This window comes from Salmo salar, chromosome 16 (genome assembly GCF_965601325.2).
Source record: "Salmo salar chromosome 16, fSalSal1, whole genome shotgun sequence".
Classification (NCBI taxonomy): Eukaryota; Metazoa; Chordata; class Actinopteri; order Salmoniformes; family Salmonidae; genus Salmo; species Salmo salar.
This window is the reverse complement of record NC_138306.1, coordinates 96,815,568-96,835,814: the sequence shown is the minus strand read 5'-3', so window position 1 is coordinate 96,835,814 and position 20,247 is coordinate 96,815,568. Positions and strand designations below refer to the sequence as shown.

At 44.2% G+C, this 20,247-nt stretch overlaps 1 long non-coding RNA gene across 1 annotated transcript in view; it reads right to left on the bottom strand.

The window, feature by feature from the left end:
* Positions 1–435: 435 nt before the first annotated feature.
* The window catches only part of LOC106591167 (uncharacterized), a 74,045-nt gene continuing 54,233 nt past the window's right edge, over positions 436–20,247 (bottom strand). Inside the window, exon 2 of the long non-coding RNA XR_014381032.1 lies at positions 436–1,066. This is a non-coding gene — a long non-coding RNA (uncharacterized LOC106591167). The remainder of the gene's footprint in view (positions 1,067–20,247) is intronic.

Genomic DNA, 20,247 nt, shown 5'->3' with positions numbered 1-20,247 from the left:
ACACAGCGTTGTACGAGATCTTCAGTTTCTTGGCAATTTCTCGCATGAAATAGCCTTCATTTCTCAGAACAAGAATAGACTGACAAGTTTCAGAAGAAAGTTATTTGTTTCTGGCTATTTTGAGCCTGTAATCGAACCCACAAATGCTGATGCTCCAGATACTCAACTAGTCTTAAGAAGGCCAGTTTTATTGCTTCTTTAATCAGTACAACAGTTTTCAGCTGTGCTAACATCAATTGCAGAAGGGTTTTCTAATGATCAATTAGCCTTTTTAAAATGATAAACTTGGATTAGCTAACACAACGTGCCATTGGAACACAGGAGTGATGGTTGCTGATAATGGGCCTCTGAACGCCTATGTAGATATTCCATATTAAAAATCAGCCGTTTCCAGCTACAATAGTCATTTACAACATTAACAATGTCTACGCTGTATTTCTGATCAATTTTATGTTTATTTTAAAAATTGACCATTTTTTATTCTTCTGTTTCCTTCAAAAACAAGGACATTTCTAAGTGACCCCAAGACTTTTTGAACGGTAGTTTATATTATCAATGAAATACAATGACATTATTTTCCCCTTTTTTACATGATAAAAAAAATGTTTTAAGAGGAGGAGAGTATTTCAGGCCAGAGACATTAGACTTTGTTAAATATCTCAGTATTAGGTTGTTAGTGAAACTTAATGGCAGGTATAGTCAGGTATATATATATATATATGATTGTCATATCCTCTTCCTGTCTGACATCATCCCGTCTCCTTCTAGAACATCAGACACAGTTCTGTTCTAGTTCTAGAACGTCTAGAGGTTCTCTTTACCCTCCTCTTCACCTCAGACGGGTCCACAGGTAACAGGAAATGAAAGCGTTTGGAAGGGGGGTCACCAGCAGATTGTTGACGTTAACAGCTAGGTAGGTACATGTAAAGTGTCGTCAGTAGCGAAGTCAACACCAAGGCCAGTAGACGTGTGGCTGCTTGTGATCCGAGGGCCTGTGAGCTGGATCTGTCCCCCGTTTCAGAGTCCTCTCCCTGGGGGTGATGACTGCGGTCGCTCCCTGGATCCGCTGAGAGAGAGAGAGAGAAGAGACAAAGAGAAGACTACAGTCAGAACAATATAGGTGTCTTTTTCTGACTGTAAAATTCAATACTGTAACACGGTGTTGGCTTGGTTTAGGGCGACTAAGACAGACTCTGAGACAATAGACAGAAAGGCTGTAGTAGATAAACTGTGGCTGAGCACCTTCAAAAACATTGGGCATATTTTATCACTGCTGTAACATACTGTCACCATCAGCCCTGATACTGTAACCCACTGTCACCATCAGCCCTGATACTGTAACTTACTGTCACCATCAGCCCTAATACTGTAACCCACTGTCACCATCAGCCCTAATACTGTAACCCACTGTCACCATCAGCCCTGATACTGTAACCCACTGTCAACATCAGCCCTGATACTGTAACCCACTGTCAACATCAGCCCTAATACTGTAACCCACAGTCACCATCAGCCCTAATACTGTAACCCACTGTCACCATCAGCCCTAATACTGTAACCCACTGTCACCATCACCCCTAATACTGTAACCCACTGTCACCATCAGCCCTGATACTGTAACCCACTGTCAACATCAGCCCTGATACTGTAACCCACTGTCAACATCAGCCCTAATACTGTAACCCACAGTCACCATCAGCCCTAATACTGTAACCCACTGTCACCATCAGCCCTAATACTGTAACCCACTGTCACCATCAGCCCTAATACTGTAACCCACTGTCACCATCAGCCCTGATACTGTAACCCACTGTCAACATCAGCCCTGATACTGTAACCCACTGTCAACATCAGCCCTAATACTGTAACCCACAGTCACCATCAGCCCTAATACTGTAACCCACTGTCACCATCAGCCCTAATACTGTAACCCACTGTCACCATCACCCCTAATACTGTAACCCACTGTTACCATCAGCCCTAATACTGTAACCCACTGTCACCATCAGCCCTAATACTGTAACATACTGTCACCAGCAGCCCTAATACTGTAACCCACTGTCACCATCAGCCCTAATACTGTAACCCACTCACCATCAGCCCTAATACTGTAACCCACTGTCACCAGCAGCCCTAATACTGTAACCCACTCACCATCAGCCCTAATACTGTAACCCACTGACACCATCACCCCTAATACTGTAACCCACTGGACCATCAGCCCTAATACTGTAAACCACTGTCACCATCAGCCCTAATACTGTAACATACTGTACCATCAGCCCTAATACTGTAACCCACTGTTCACCATCAGCCCTAATACTGTAACCCACTGTCAACATCAGCCCTGATACTGTAACCCACTGTCAACATCAGCCCTAATACTGTAACCCACAGTCACCATCAGCCCTAATACTGTAACCCACTGTCACCATCAGCCCTAATACTGTAACCCACAGTCACCATCAGCCCTAATACTGTAACCCACTGTCACCATCAGCCCTAATACTGTAAGCCACTGTCACTATCAGCCCTAATACTGTAACCCACTGTCACCATCAGCCCTAATACTGTAACCCACTGTCACCATCAGCCCTAATACCGATGGTATACACAACTTTGGAAGTATGCTTGGGGTCATTGTCCATTTGGAAGACCCATCTGTGACCAAGCTTTAACTTCCTGACTGATGTCTTGAGATGTTGGTTCAATATATTTCCAAATAATTTTCCCTTCCTCATGATGCCATCAATTTTGTGAAGTGCACCAGTCCCTCCTGCAGCAAAGCACCCCCACAACATGATGCTGCCACCCCCGTGCTTCACGGTTGGGATGGTGTTCTTCGGCTTGCAAGCCTCCCCCTTTTTCCTCCAAACATAACGATGGTCATTATGGCCAAACAGTTCTATTTTTGTTTCATCAGACCAGAGGACATTTCTCCAAAAAGTACGATCTTTGTCCCCATGTGCAGTTGCAAACCGTAGTCTGGCTTTTTTATGGCGGTTTTGGAGCAGTGGCTTCTTCCTTGCTGAGCGACCTTTCAGGTTATGTCGATATAAGAGTCGTTTTACTGTGGATATAGATACTTTTGTACCTGTTTCCTCCAGCATCTTCACAAGGTCCTTTGCTGTTGTTCTGGGATTGATTTGCACTTTTCGCACCACAGTACGTTCATCTCTAGGAGACAGAACGTGTCTCCTTCCTGAGCGGTATGACAGCTGCGTGGTCCCATGGTGTTTATACTTGCGTATCTATTGTTTGTACAGATGAACGTGGTCCTTCAGGCGTTTGGAAATTGCTCCCAAGGATGAACCAGACTCGTGGAGGTCTACAATTTGTTTTCTGAAGTCTTGGCTGAATATCTTTTGATTTGTCAAGCAAAGAGGCACTGAGTTTAAAGGTCGGCCTTGAAATACATCCACAGGTACACCTCCAATTGACTCAAATTATGTCAATTAGCCTATCAGAAGCTTCTAAAGCCATGACACCATTTTCTGGTATTTTCAAAGCTGTTTAAAGACACAGTCAATTTAGTGTATGTAAACTTCTGACCCACTGGAATTGTGATACAGTGAATTATAAGTGAAATAATCCGTCTGTAAACAATTGTTGGAAAAATGATTTGTGTCATGCACAAAGTAGATGTCCTAACCGACTTGCCAAAACTATAGTTTGATAACAAGAAATTTGTGGAGTGGTTGAAAAACGAGTTTTAACGACTCCAACCCGAAGTGGATGTAAACTTCTGACTACAACTTTATATATTTCTTATTTTGTGGATTACGTGTGTATTGTTATCTATTGCTAGAAACACAAGCATATTGCTAGGTATTACTGTTGGAGCTAGGAAACACAAGCATATTGCTAGGTATTACTGTTGGAGCTGGAAACACAAGCATATTGCTAGGTATTACTGTTGGAGCTAGAAACACAAGCATATTGCTGGGTATTACTGTACTGTTGGAGCTAGAAACACAAGCATATTGCTAGGTATTACTGTTGGAGCTGGAAACACAAGCATATTGCTGGGTATTACTGTACTGTTGGAGTTGGAAACACAAGCATATTGCTGGGTATTACTGTACTGTTGGAGCTAGGAAACACAAGCATATTGCTGGGTATTACTGTTGGAGCTGGAAACACAAGCATATTGCTAGGTATTACTGTACTGTTGGAGCTAGAAACACAAGCATATTGCTAGGTATTACTGTTGGAGCTAGAAACACAAGCATATTGCTAGGTATTACTGTTGGAGCTAGAAACACAAGCATATTGCTAGGTATTACTGTTGGAGCTGGAAACACAAGCATATTGCTGGGTATTACTGTTGGAGCTAGAAACACAAGCATATTGCTAGGTATTACTGTTGGAGCTAGAAACACAAGCATATTGCTAGGTATTACTGTTGGAGCTGGAAACACAAGCATATTGCTAGGTATTACTGTTGGAGCTAGAAACACAAGCATATTGCTGGGTATTACTGTTGGAGCTAGAAACACAAGCATATTGCTGGGTATTACTGTACTGTTGGAGCTAGAAACACAAGCATATTGCTAGGTATTACTGTTGGAGCCAGAAACACAAGCATATTGCTGGGTATTACTGTTGGAGCTGGAAACACAAGCATATTGCTAGGTATTACTGTTGGAGCTGAAACACAAGCATATTGCTAGGTATTACTGTTGGAGCTAGAAACACAAGCATATTGCTAGGTCATTACTGTACTGTTGGAGCTAGAAACACAAGCATATTGCTAGGTATTACTGTTGGAGCTAGAAACACAAGCATATTGCTAGGTATTACTGTGACTGTTGGAGCTAGAAACACAAGCATATTGCTAGGTATTACTGTTGGAGCTGGAAACACAAGCATATTGCTGGGTATTACTGTTGGAGCTGGAAACACAAGCATATTGCTAGGTATTACTGTTGGAGCTAGAAACACAAGCATATTGCTAGGTATTACTGTTGGAGCTAGAAACACAAGCATATTGCTAGGTATTACTGTTGGAGCCAGAAACACAAGCATATTGCTAGGTATTATTGTTGGAGCTGGAAACACAAGCATATTGCTGGGTATTACTGTACTGTTGGAGCTGGAAACACAAGCATATTGCTGGGTATTACTGTTGGAGCTAGAACACAAGCATATTGTTAGGTATTACTGTTGGAGCTAGAAACACAAGCATATTGCTGGGTATTACTGTTGGAGCTAGAAACACAAGCATATTGCTAGGTATTACTGTTGGAGCCAGAAACACAAGCATATTGCTAGGTATTACTGTTGGAGCTGGAAACACAAGCATATTGCTGGGTATTACTGTACTGTTGGAGCTGGAAACACAAGCATATTGCTGGGTATTACTGTTGGAGCTAGAAACACAAGCATATTGCTAGGTATTACTGTTGGAGCTGGAAACACAAGCATATTGCTGGGTATTACTGTACTTTTGGAGCTGGAAACACAAGTATATTGCTGGGTATTACTGTTGGAGCTAGAAGACACAAGCATATTGCTAGGTATTACTGTACTGTTGGAGCTGGAAACACAAGCATATTGCTGGGTATTCTGTACTGTTGGAGCTGGAAACACAAGTATATTGCTGGGTATTACTGTTGGAGCTAGAAACACAAGCATATTGCTAGGTATTGCTGTTGGAGCTAGAAACACAAGCATATTGCTAGGTATTACTGGGTCTTACTGTCCCTCTATACCAGTGACAGTCCTCTCTCTCCCTCTCCCTCAGTCCTCTCTCCCTCTCTCTCAGTCCTCTCTCTCCGTCCTCTCTCTCTCTCTCTCTCCCTCCTACCGACTGTAGTAATCTGTAGTAATCTGTAAACACGGCTAATGTCTCCAGCAGCCTTTACGTCCATAATAAAGGCATGACTTGGTACGGAGGAACAGCTGGTGAAAAAAGCCAAACATCATTCTCTGTTCAACCAAAAATTCTCTCTCTGCTCCACTGTTGTTGCCATGGCTGCTGAGTGCCGGAAATTATTTGCGTAATTCTCCAGGTAACCTGGTCTTTAAACGCAGACTATTTATAGGGTAATGGTTTTAGGACACGTAACAACAACAACAACAAGCCGATTTCAGAGGTCAAAATGAGTGAAACAGTCTGAAAACAGAGCCACTAGATGAGAGATCTAAAGATGACGCTGTTAATCGATAGTAGTTAGATCAGGAGGACCTGAGTGGAAACATGATCAATAACCCCAGCATGAACCAGGACGTCAACAACTAGAGGGAAGGGAAACACTGTGAAATGCATCCCAAATGGCACCCTCATGCCCTATATAGTGCACTAGTTTAGACCAGAGCCCTATATGGTACACTACTCTAGACCAGAGCCCTATGTAGTGCACTACTTTAAACCAGAGCCCTATATAGTGCACTACTTTAGACCAGAGCCTATGTAGTGCACTACTTTAAACCAGAGCCCTATATAGTGCACTACTTTAGACCAGAGCCCTATGTAGTGCACTACTTTAAACCAGAGCCCTATATAGTGCACTACTTTAGACCAGAGCCCTATGTAGTGCACTACTTTAAACCAGAGCCCTATATAGTGCACTACTTTAGACCAGAGCCCTATGTAGTGCACTACTTTAGACCAGAGCCCTATGTCAGTGCACTGCTTTAGACCAGAGCCCTATATAGTGCACTACTTTAGACCAGAGCCCTATGAAGTGCACTACTTTAGACCAGAGCCCTATATAGGGAACAGGGAGCAATTTGTGACGTAGAGTGCGTCAATAGACATTCAAGGAAACCGGGTCCTGGTAGAAAACTACACTGAAGAAATAAACAAGCTAACATTAAACATCTCATTCTCTTCCCCTGTCTGTCTGTGACTGAAGTCTGTATCGCTGAAACTACAGAAAGGCCCTTTCCAGATTATCAACGCAGGAACATTGCCTTTAAATGTCTTCCCTGTGGCTCTGGATAAGAGCGTCTGCTAAATGACTAAAATGTAAAAATGTAAAATGTAATGTGAATTGGGGTTGAGGGCTGAACTTCCACGATACGGACTGAATAGAGCCCAAGGTCTCTGTTACACCTGCGTTAGTGGGCTACAATTACAGGTCCAAATCCTACGAGGAAGAAAACAATAAACAAGAAGACAATCAACAAGTAGCTAGCTGTTCCTCAAGGCTCTCCTTTAGCTAGCTAGCTGTTCTTCCAGACTCTCCTTTTAGCTAGCTAGCTGTTCTTCCAGACTCTCCTTTAGCTAGCTAGCTGTTCTTCCCTACTCTCTTTTAGCTAGCTAGCTGTTCCTCAAGGCTCTCCTTTAGCTAGCTAGCTGTTCCTCAAGGCTCTCTTTAGCTAACTAGCTGTTCCTCAAGGCTCTCCTTTCAGCTAGCTAGCTGTTCTTCCAGACTCTCCTTTAGCTAGCTAGCTGTTCTTCCCTACTCTCTTTTAGCTAGCTAGCTGTTCCTCAAGGCTCTCCTTTAGCTAGCTAGCTGTTCTTCCAGGCTCTCCTTTAGCTAGCTAGCTGTTCTTCCAGATCTCTCCTTTAGCTAGCTAGCTGTTCTTCCCTACTCTCTTTTAGCTAGCTAGCTGTTCCTCAGAGGCTCTCCTTTAGCTAGCTAGCTGTTCCTCAAGGCTCTCCCTTTAGCTAGCTGGCTAGCTGCTTCCTCAAGGCTCTCTTTAGCTAGCTAGCTAGCTGTTCCTCAAGGCTCTCCCTTTAGCTAGCCAGCTGTTCCTCAAGGCTCTCCTTTAGCTAGCTAGCTGTTCTTCCAGGCTCTCCTTTAGCTAGCTCAGCCAGCTGTTCCTCAAGGCTCTCCTTTGGCTAGCTGGCTAGCTGTTCTTCCCTACTCTCTTTTAGCTAGCTAGCTGTTCCCTCAAGGCTCTCCTTTAGCTAGCTAGCTGTTCCTCAAGGCTCTCCTTTAGCTAGCTAGCTGTTCCTCAAGGCTCTCCTTTAGCTAGCTAGCTGTTCTTCCAGACTCTCCTTTAGCTAGCTGGCTAGCTGTTCTTCCCTACTCTCTTTTAGCTAGCTAGCTAGCTGTTCCTCAAGGCTCTCCTTTAGCTAGCTGGCTAGCTGTTCTTCCCTACTCTCTTTTAGCTAGCTAGCTGTTCCTCAAGGCTCTCTTTTAGCTAACCAGCTGTTCCTCAAGGCTCTCCTTTCAGCTAGCTAGCTGTTCTTCCAGATCTCTCCTTTAGCTAGCTAGCTGTTCTTCCCTACTCTCTTTTAGCTAGCTAGCTGTTCCTCAAGGCTCTCCTTTAGCTAGCTAGCTGTTCCTCAAGGCTCTCCTTTAGCTGGCTAGCTGTTCCTCAGGGGCTCTCTTTTAGCTAGCTAGCTAGCTGTTCCTCAAGGCTCTCCTTTAGCTAGCTAGCTGTTCTTCCAGACTCTCCTTTAGCTAGCTAGCTAGCTGTTCCTCAAGGCTCTCCTTTAGCTAGCTAGCTGTTCCTCGAAGGCTCTCCTTTAGCTAGCTAGCTGTTCCTCAAGGCTCTCCTTTAGCGTATATAGCCTCCACATTGACTCTGTACCGTAATACCCTGTATATAGCCTCCACATTGACTCTGTACCGTAATACCCTGTATATAGCCTCCACATTGACTCTGTACCGGTACACCCCTGGTATAATAGCCTCCACATTGACTCTGTACCGTAATACCCCTGGTATATAGCCTCCACATTGACTCTGTACCGTAATACCCTGTATATAGCCTCCACATTGACTCTGTACCGGTAATACCCTGTATATAGCCTCCACATTGACTCTGTACCGTAATACCCTGTATATAGCCTCCACATTGACTCTGTACCGTAATACCCCTGTATATAGCCTCCACATTGACTCTGTACCGTAATACCCTGTATATAGCCTCCACATTGACTCTGTACCGTAATACCCTGTATATAGCCTCCACATTGACTCTGTACCGTAATACCCTGTATATAGCCTCCACATTGACTCTGTACCGTAATACCCTGTATATAGCCTCCACATTGACTCTGTACCGGTACTACCCTGTATATAGCCTCCACATTGACTCTGTACCGTAATCCCCTGTATATAGCCTCCACATTGACTCTGTACCGTAATACCCCTGTATATAGCCTCCACATTGACTCTGTACCGTAATACCCTGTATATAGCCTCCACATTGACTCTGTACCGTAATACCCTGTATATAGCCTCCACATTGACTCTGTACCGTAATACCCTGTATATAGCCTCCACATTGACTCTGTACCGTAATACCCTGTATATAGCCTCCACATTGACTCTGTACCGTAATACCCTGTATATAGCCTCCACATTGACTCTGTACCGTAATACCTCTGTATATAGCCTCCACATTGACTCTGTACCGTAATACCCTGTATATAGCCTCCACATTGACTCTGTACCGTAATACCCTGTATATAGCCTCCACATTGACTCTGTACCGTAATACCCTGTATATAGCCTCCACATTGACTCTGTACCGTAATACCCTGTATATAGCCTCCACATTGACTCTGTACCGTAATACCCTGTATATAGCCTCCACATTGACTCTGTACCGGTAATCCCCCTGTATATAGCCTCCACATTGACTCTGTACCGTAATACCCTGTATATAGCCTCCACATTGACTCTGTACCGGTAATACCCTGTATATAGCCTCCACATTGACTCTGTACCGGTAATCCCCTGTATATAGCCTCCACATTGACTCTGTACCGTAATACCCCTGTATATAGCCTCCACATTGACTCTGTACCGTAATACCCTGTATATAGCCTCCACATTGACTCTGTACCGTAATACCCTGTATATAGCCTCCACATTGACTCTGTACCGTAATACCCTGTATATAGCCTCCACATTGACTCTGTACCGTAATACCCTGTATATAGCCTCCACATTGACTCTGTACCGTAATACCCTGTATATAGCCTCCACATTGACTCTGTACCGTAATACCCTGTATATAGCCTCCACATTGACTCTGTACCGTAATACCCTGTATATAGCCTCCACATTGACTCTGTACCGTAATACCCTGTATATAGCCTCCACATTGACTCTGTACCGGTATCACCCTGTATATAGCCTCCACATTGACTCTGTACCGTAATACCCTGTATATAGCCTCCACATTGACTCTGTACCGTAATACCCTGTATATAGCCTCCACATTGACTCTGTACCGGAATACCCCTGTATATAGCCTCCACATTGACTCTGTACCGTAATACCCTGTATATAGCCTCCACATTGACTCTGTACCGTAATACCCTGTATATAGCCTCCACATTGACTCTGTACCGTAATACCCCTGTATATAGCCTCCACATTGACTCTGTACCGTAATACCCTGTATATAGCCTCCACATTGACTCTGTACCGTAATACCCTGTATATAGCCTCCACATTGACTCTGTACCGTAATACCCTGTATATAGCCTCCACATTGACTCTGTACCGTAATACCCTGTATATAGCCTCCACATTGACTCTGTACCGGTACTCCCCTGTATATAGCCTCCACATTGACTCTGTACCGTAATACCCTGTATATAGCCTCCACATTGACTCTGTACCGTAATACCCTGTATATAGCCTCCACATTGACTCTGTACCGTAATCCCCTGTATATAGCCTCCACATTGACTCTGTACCGGTAACCCCCTGTATATAGCCTCCACATTGACTCTGTACCGGTAATACCCTGTATATAGCCTCCACATTGACTCTGTACCGTAGAAATACCCTGTATATAGCCTCCACATTGACTCTGTACCGTAATACCCTGTATATAGCCTCCACATTGACTCTGTACCGTAATACCCTGTATATAGCCTCCACATTGACTCTGTACCGTAATACCCTGTATATAGCCTCCACATTGACTCTGTACCGTAACCCCCTGTATATAGCCTCCACATTGACTCTGTACCGTAATACCCTGTATATAGCCTCCACATTGACTCTGTACCGTAATACCCTGTATATAGCCTCCACATTGACTCTGTACCGTAATACCCTGTATATAGCCTCCACATTGACTCTGTACCGTAATACCCTGTATATAGCCTCCACATTGACTCTGTACCGTAATACCCTGTATATAGCCTCCACATTGACTCTGTACCGTAATACCCTGTATATAGCCTCCACATTGACTCTGTACCGGTACTCCCCTGTATATAGCCTCCACATTGACTCTGTACCGTAATACCCTGTATATAGCCTCCACATTGACTCTGTACCGTAATACCCTGTATATAGCCTCCACATTGACTCTGTACCGTAATACCCTGTATATAGCCTCCACATTGACTCTGTACCGTAATACCCTGTATATAGCCTCCACATTGACTCTGTACCGTAATACCCTGTATATAGCCTCCACATTGACTCTGTACCGGTACCCCCTGTATATAGCCTCCACATTGACTCTGTACCGTAATACCCTGTATATAGCCTCCACATTGACTCTGTACCGTAATACCCTGTATATAGCCTCCACATTGACTCTGTACCGTAATACCCTGTATATAGCCTCCACATTGACTCTGTACCGGAATACCCCTGTATATAGCCTCCACATTGACTCTGTACCGTAATACCCTGTATATAGCCTCCACATTGACTCTGTACCGTAATACCCTGTATATAGCCTCCACATTGACTCTGTACCGTAATACCCTGTATATAGCCTCCACATTGACTCTGTACCGTAATACCCTGTATATAGCCTCCACATTGACTCTGTACCGTAATACCCTGTATATAGCCTCCACATTGACTCTGTACCGGTAATACCCCTGTATATAGCCTCCACATTGACTCTGTACCGTAATACCCTGTATATAGCCTCCACATTGACTCTGTACCGTAATACCCCTGTATATAGCCTCCACATTGACTCTGTACCGTAATACCCCTGTATATAGCCTCCACATTGACTCTGTACCGTAATACCCTGTATATAGCCTCCACATTGACTCTGTACCGTAATACCCTGTATATAGCCTCCACATTGACTCTGTACCGGTACTCCCCTGTATATAGCCTCCACATTGACTCTGTACCGTAATACCCTGTATATAGCCTCCACATTGACTCTGTACCGTAATACCCTGTATATAGCCTCCACATTGGACTCCTGTACCGGTACTCCCCTGTATATAGCCTCCACATTGACTCTGTACCGGTAATCCCCTGTATATAGCCTCCACATTGACTCTGTACCGTAATACCCTGTATATAGCCTCCACATTGACTCTGTACCGTAATACCCTGTATATAGCCTCCACATTGACTCTGTACCGTAATACCCTGTATATAGCCTCCACATTGACTCTGTACCGTAATACCCTGTATATAGCCTCCACATTGACTCTGTACCGTAATACCCTGTATATAGCCTCCACATTGACTCTGTACCGTAATACCCTGTATATAGCCTCCACATTGACTCTGTACCGTAATACCCAGTATATAGCCTCCACATTGACTCTGTACCGTACCCCTGTATATAGCCTCCACATTGACTCTGTACCGTAATACCCTGTATATAGCCTCCACATTGACTCTGTACCGTAATACCCAGTATATAGCCTCCACATTGACTCTGCTACCGTAACCCCTGTATATAGCCTCCACATTGACTCTGTACCGGTACCCCCTGTATATAGCCTCCACATTGACTCTGTACCGTAATACCCTGTATATAGCCTCCACATTGACTCTGTACCGTAATACCCTGTATATAGCCTCCACATTGACTCTGTACCGTAATACCCTGTATATAGCCTCCACATTGACTCTGTACCGTAATACCCAGTATATAGCCTCCACATTGACTCTGTACCGTAATACCCTGTATATAGCCTCCACATTGACTCTGTACCGTAATACCCTGTATATAGCCTCCACATTGACTCTGTACCGTAATACCCTGTATATAGCCTCCACATTGACTCTGTACCGTAATACCCTGTATATAGCCTCCACATTGACTCTGTACCGTAATACCCTGTATATAGCCTCCACATTGACTCTGTACCGTAATACCCTGTATATAGCCTCCACATTGACTCTGTACCGTAATACCCAGTATATAGCCTCCACATTGACTCTGTACCGTAATACCCAGTATATAGCCTCCACATTGACTCTGTACCGTAATACCCTGTATATAGCCTCCACATTGACTCTGTACCGTAATACCCTGTATATAGCCTCCACATTGACTCTGTACCGTAATACCCAGTATATAGCCTCCACATTGACTCTGTACCGTAATACCCTGTATATAGCCTCCACATTGACTCTGTACCGTAATACCCAGTATATAGCCTCCACATTGACTCTGTACCGTAATACCCAGTATATAGCCTCCACATTGACTCTGTACCGTAATACCCCTGTATATAGCCTCCACATTGACTCTGTACCGTAATACCCTGTATATAGCCTCCACATTGACTCTGTACCGTAATACCCTGTATATAGCCTCCACATTGACTCTGTACCGTAATACCCTGTATATAGCCTCCACATTGACTCTGTACCGTAATACCCTGTATATAGCCTCCACATTGACTCTGTACCGTAATACCCAGTATATAGCCTCCACATTGACTCTGTACCGTAATACCCTGTATATAGCCTCCACATTGACTCTGTACCGTAATACCCTGTATATAGCCTCCACATTGACTCTGTACCGTAATACCCTGTATATAGCCTCCACATTGACTCTGTACCGTAATACCCAGTATATAGCCTCCACATTGACTCTGTACCGTAATACCCTGTATATAGCCTCCACATTGACTCTGTACCGTAATACCCTGTATATAGCCTCCACATTGACTCTGTACCGTAATACCCAGTATATAGCCTCCACATTGACTCTGTACCGGTACCCCCTGTATATAGCCTCCACATTGACTCTGTACCGTAATACCCTGTATATAGCCTCCACATTGACTCTGTACCGTAATACCCAGTATATAGCCTCCACATTGACTCTGTACCGGTACCCCCTGTATATAGCCTCCACATTGACTCTGTACCGGTACCCCCTGTATATAGCCTCAACATTGACTCTGTACCGTAATACCCTGTATATAGCCTCCACATTGACTCTGTACCGTAATACCCTGTATATAGCCTCCACATTGACTCTGTACCGTAATACCCTGTATATAGCCTCCACATTGACTCTGTACCGTAATACCCTGTATATAGCCTCCACAATGACTCTGTACCGTAATACCCTGTATATAGCCTCCACATTGACTCTGTACCGGTACCCCCTGTATATAGCCTCCACATTGACTCTGTACCGTAATACCCTGTATATAGCCTCCACATTGACTCTGTACCGTAATACCCAGTATATAGCCTCCACATTGACTCTGTACCGTAATACCCTGTATATAGCCTACACATTGACTCTGTACCGTAATACCCTGTATATAGCCTCCACATTGACTCTGTACCGTAATACCCAGTATATAGCCTCCACATTGACTCTGTACCGGTACCCCCTGTATATAGCCTCCACATTGACTCTGTACCGTAATACCCTGTATATAGCCTCCACATTGACTCTGTACCGTAATACCCAGTATATAGCCTCCACATTGACTCTGTACCGGTACCCCCTGTATATAGCCTCCACATTGACTCTGTACCGGTACCCCTGTATATAGCCTCCACATTGACTCTGTACCGTAATACCCTGTATATAGCCTCCACATTGACTCTGTACCGTAATACCCTGTATATAGCCTCCACATTGACTCTGTACCGTAATACCCTGTATATAGCCTCCACATTGACTCTGTACCGTAATACCCTGTATATAGCCTCCACATTGACTCTGTACCGTAATACCCTGTATATAGCCTCCACATTGACTCTGTACCGTAATACCCAGTATATAGCCTCCACATTGACTCTGTACCGGTACCCCCTGTATATAGCCTCCACATTGACTCTGTACCGTAATACCCTGTATATAGCCTCCACATTGACTCTGTACCGTAATACCCAGTATATAGCCTCCACATTGACTCTGTACCGGTACCCCTGTATATAGCCTCCACATTGACTCTGTACCGTAACCCCTGTATATAGCCTCCACATTGACTCTGTACCGTAATACCCTGTATATAGCCTCCACATTGACTCTGTACCGTAATACCCTGTATATAGCCTCCACATTGACTCTGTACCGTAATACCCAGTATATAGCCTCCACATTGACTCTGTACCGGTACCCCCTGTATATAGCCTCCACATTGACTCTGTACCGTAATACCCTGTATATAGCCTCCACATTGACTCTGTACCGTAATACCCAGTATATAGCCTCCACATTGACTCTGTACCGGTAACCCCCTGTATATAGCCTCCACATTGACTCTGTACCGTACTACCCTGTATATAGCCTCCACATTGACTCTGTACCGTAATACCCTGTATATAGCCTCCACATTGACTCTGTACCGTAATACCCTGTATATAGCCTCCACATTGACTCTGTACCGTAATACCCTGTATATAGCCTCCACATTGACTCTGTACCGTAATACCCTGTATATAGCCTCCACATTGACTCTGTACCGTAATACCCTGTATATAGCCTCCACATTGACTCTGTACCGTAATACCCTGTATATAGCCTCCACATTGACTCTGTACCGTAATACCCAGTATATAGCCTCCACATTGACTCTGTACCGTACACCCTGTATATAGCCTCCACATTGACTCTGTACCGTAATACCCTGTATATAGCCTCCACATTGACTCTGTACCGTAATACCCAGTATATAGCCTCCACATTGACTCTGTACCGTACCCCCTGTATATAGCCTCCACATTGACTCTGTACCGGTACCCCCTGTATATAGCCTCCACATTGACTCTGTACCGTAATACCCTGTATATAGCCTCCACATTGACTCTGTACCGTAATACCCTGTATATAGCCTCCACATTGACTCTGTACCGTAATACCCTGTATATAGCCTCCACATTGACTCTGTACCGTAATACCCAGTATATAGCCTCCACATTGACTCTGTACCGTAATACCCAGTATATAGCCTCCACATTGACTCTGTACCGTAATACCCTGTATATAGCCTCCACATTGACTCTGTACCGTAATACCCTGTATATAGCCTCCACATTGACTCTGTACCGTAATACCCTGTATATAGCCTCCACATTGACTCTGTACCGTAATACCCTGTATATAGCCTCCACATTGACTCTGTACCGTAATACCCTGTATATAGCCTCCACATTGACTCTGTACCGTAATACCCTGTATATAGCCTCCACATTGACTCTGTACCGTAATACCCAGTATATAGCCTCCACATTGACTCTGTACCGTAATACCCTGTATATAGCCTCCACATTGACTCTGTACCGTAATACCCTGTATATAGCCTCCACATTGACTCTGTACCGTAATACCCAGTATATAGCCTCCACATTGACTCTGTACCGTAATACCCTGTATATAGCCTCCACATTGACTCTGTACCGTAATACCCTGTATATAGCCTCCACATTGACTCTGTACCGTAATACCCTGTATATAGCCTCCACATTGACTCTGTACCGTAATACCCTGTATATAGCCTCCACATTGACTCTGTACCGTAATACCCTGTATATAGCCTCCACATTGACTCTGTACCGTAATACCCTGTATATAGCCTCCACATTGACTCTGTACCGTAATACCCTGTATATAGCCTCCACATTGACTCTGTACCGTAATACCCTGTATATAGCCTCCACATTGACTCTGTACCGTAATACCCAGTATATAGCCTCCACATTGACTCTGTACCGTAATACCCTGTATATAGCCTCCACATTGACTCTGTACCGTAATACCCTGTATATAGCCTCCACATTGACTCTGTACCGTAATACCCTGTATATAGCCTCCACATTGACTCTGTACCGTAATACCCAGTATATAGCCTCCACATTGACTCTGTACCGTATACCCTGTATATAGCCTCCACATTGACTCTGTACCGTAATACCCTGTATATAGCCTCCACATTGACTCTGTACCGTAATACCCTGTATATAGCCTCCACATTGACTCTGTACCGTATACCCTGTATATAGCCTCCACATTGACTCTGTACCGTAATACCCCTGTATATAGCCTCCACATTGACTCTGTACCGTAATACCCTGTATATAGCCTCCACATTGACTCTGTACCGTAATACCCTGTATATAGCCTCCACATTGACTCTGTACCGTAATACCCTGTATATAGCCTCCACATTGACTCTGTACCGTAATACCCTGTATATAGCCTCCACATTGACTCTGTACCGGTAATACCCTGTATATAGCCTCCACATTGACTCTGTACCGTAATACCCTGTATATAGCCTCCACATTGACTCTGTACCGTAATACCCTGTATATAGCCTCCACATTGACTCTGTACCGTAATACCCTGTATATAGCCTCCACATTGACTCTGTACCGTAATACCCTGTATATAGCCTCCACATTGACTCTGTACCGTAATACCCAGTATATAGCCTCCACATTGACTCTGTACCGTAATACCCTGTATATAGCCTCCACATTGACTCTGTACCGTAATACCCAGTATATAGCCTCCACATTGACTCTGTACCGTAATACCCAGTATATAGCCTCCACATTGACTCTGTACCGTAATACCCTGTATATAGCCTCCACATTGACTCTGTACCGTAATACCCAGTATATAGCCTCCACATTGACTCTGTACCGGTACCCCCTGTATATAGCCTCCACATTGACTCTGTACCGTAATACCCTGTATATAGCCTCCACATTGACTCTGTACCGTAATACCCTGTATATAGCCTCCACATTGACTCTGTACCGGTAACCCCTGTATATAGCCTCCACATTGACTCTGTACCGGTACTCCCCTGTATATAGCCTCCACATTGACTCTGTACCGTAATACCCTGTATATAGCCTCCACATTGACTCTGTACCGTAATACCCTGTATATAGCCTCCACATTGACTCTGTACCGTAATACCCTGTATATAGCCTCCACATTGACTCTGTACCGTAATACCCTGTATATAGCCTCCACATTGACTCTGTACCGTAATACCCTGTATATAGCCTCCACATTGACTCTGTACCGTAATACCCTGTATATAGCCTCCACATTGACTCTGTACCGTAATACCCAGTATATAGCCTCCACATTGACTCTGTACCGGTACCCCCTGTATATAGCCTCCACATTGACTCTGTACCGTAATACCCTGTATATAGCCTCCACATTGACTCTGTACCGTAATACCCTGTATATAGCCTCCACATTGACTCTGTACCGGTACCTACCCTGTATATAGCCTCCACATTGACTCTGTACCGGTACCCCCTGTATATAGCCTCCACATTGACTCTGTACCGTAATACCCTGTATATAGCCTCCACATTGACTCTGTACCGTAATACCCTGTATATAGCCTCCACATTGACTCTGTACCGTAATACCCAGTATATAGCCTCCACATTGACTCTGTACCGGTACCCCCTGTATATAGCCTCCACATTGACTCTGTACCGTAATACCCTGTATATAGCCTCCACATTGACTCTGTACCGTAATACCCTGTATATAGCCTCCACATTGACTCTGTACCGGTACTCCCCTGTATATAGCCTCCACATTGACTCTGTACCGGTACCCCCCTGTATATAGCCTCCACATTGACTCTGTACCGTAATACCCTGTATATAGCCTCCACATTGACTCTGTACCGTAATACCCTGTATATAGCCTCCACATTGACTCTGTACCGTAATACCCTGTATATAGCCTCCACATTGACTCTGTACCGTAATACCCTGTATATAGCCTCCACATTGACTCTGTACCGTAATACCCTGTATATAGCCTCCACATTGACTCTGTACCGTAATACCCTGTATATAGCCTCCACATTGACTCTGTACCGTAATACCCAGTATATAGCCTCCACATTGACTCTGTACCGTAATACCCTGTATATAGCCTCCACATTGACTCTGTACCGTAATACCCTGTATATAGCCTCCACATTGACTCTGTACCGTAATACCCAGTATATAGCCTCCACATTGACTCTGTACCGTAATACCCTGTATATAGCCTCCACATTGACTCTGTACCGTAATACCCTGTATATAGCCTCCACATTGACTCTGTACCGTAATACCCTGTATATAGCCTCCACATTGACTCTGTACCGTAATACCCAGTATATAGCCTCCACATTGACTCTGTACCGTAATACCCTGTATATAGCCTCCACATTGACTCTGTACCGTAATACCCTGTATATAGCCTCCACATTGACTCTGTACCGTAATACCCTGTATATAGCCTCCACATTGACTCTGTACCGTAATACCCTGTATATAGCCTCCACATTGACTCTGTACCGTAATACCCAGTATATAGCCTCCACATTGACTCTGTACCGTAATACCCTGTATATAGCCTCCACATTGACTCTGTACCGTAATACCCTGTATATAGCCTCCACATTGACTCTGTACCGTAATACCCTGTATATAGCCTCCACATTGACTCTGTACCGTAATACCCTGTATATAGCCTCCACATTGACTCTGTACCGTAATCCCCTGTATATAGCCTCCACATTGACTCTGTACCGTACCCCCTGTATATAGCCTCCACATTGACTCTGTACCGTAATACCCTGTATATAGCCTCCACATTGACTCTGTACCGTAATACCCTGTATATAGCCTCCACATTGACTCTGTACCGGTAATCCCCTGTATATAGCCTCCACATTGACTCTGTACCGGTACTCCCCTGTATATAGCCTCCACATTGACTCTGTACCGTAATACCCTGTATATAGCCTCCACATTGACTCTGTACCGTAATACCCTGTATATAGCCTCCACATTGACTCTGTACCGTAATACCCTGTATATAGCCTCCACATTGACTCTGTACCGTAATACCCTGTATATAGCCTCCACATTGACTCTGTACCGTAATACCCTGTATATAGCCTCCACATTGACTCTGTACCGTAATACCCTGTATATAGCCTCCACATTGACTCTGTACCGTAATACCCTGTATATAGCCTCCACATTGACTCTGTACCGTAATACCCTGTATATAGCCTCCACATTGACTCTGTACCGTAATACCCTGTATATAGCCTCCACATTGACTCTGTACCGTAATACCCTGTATATAGCC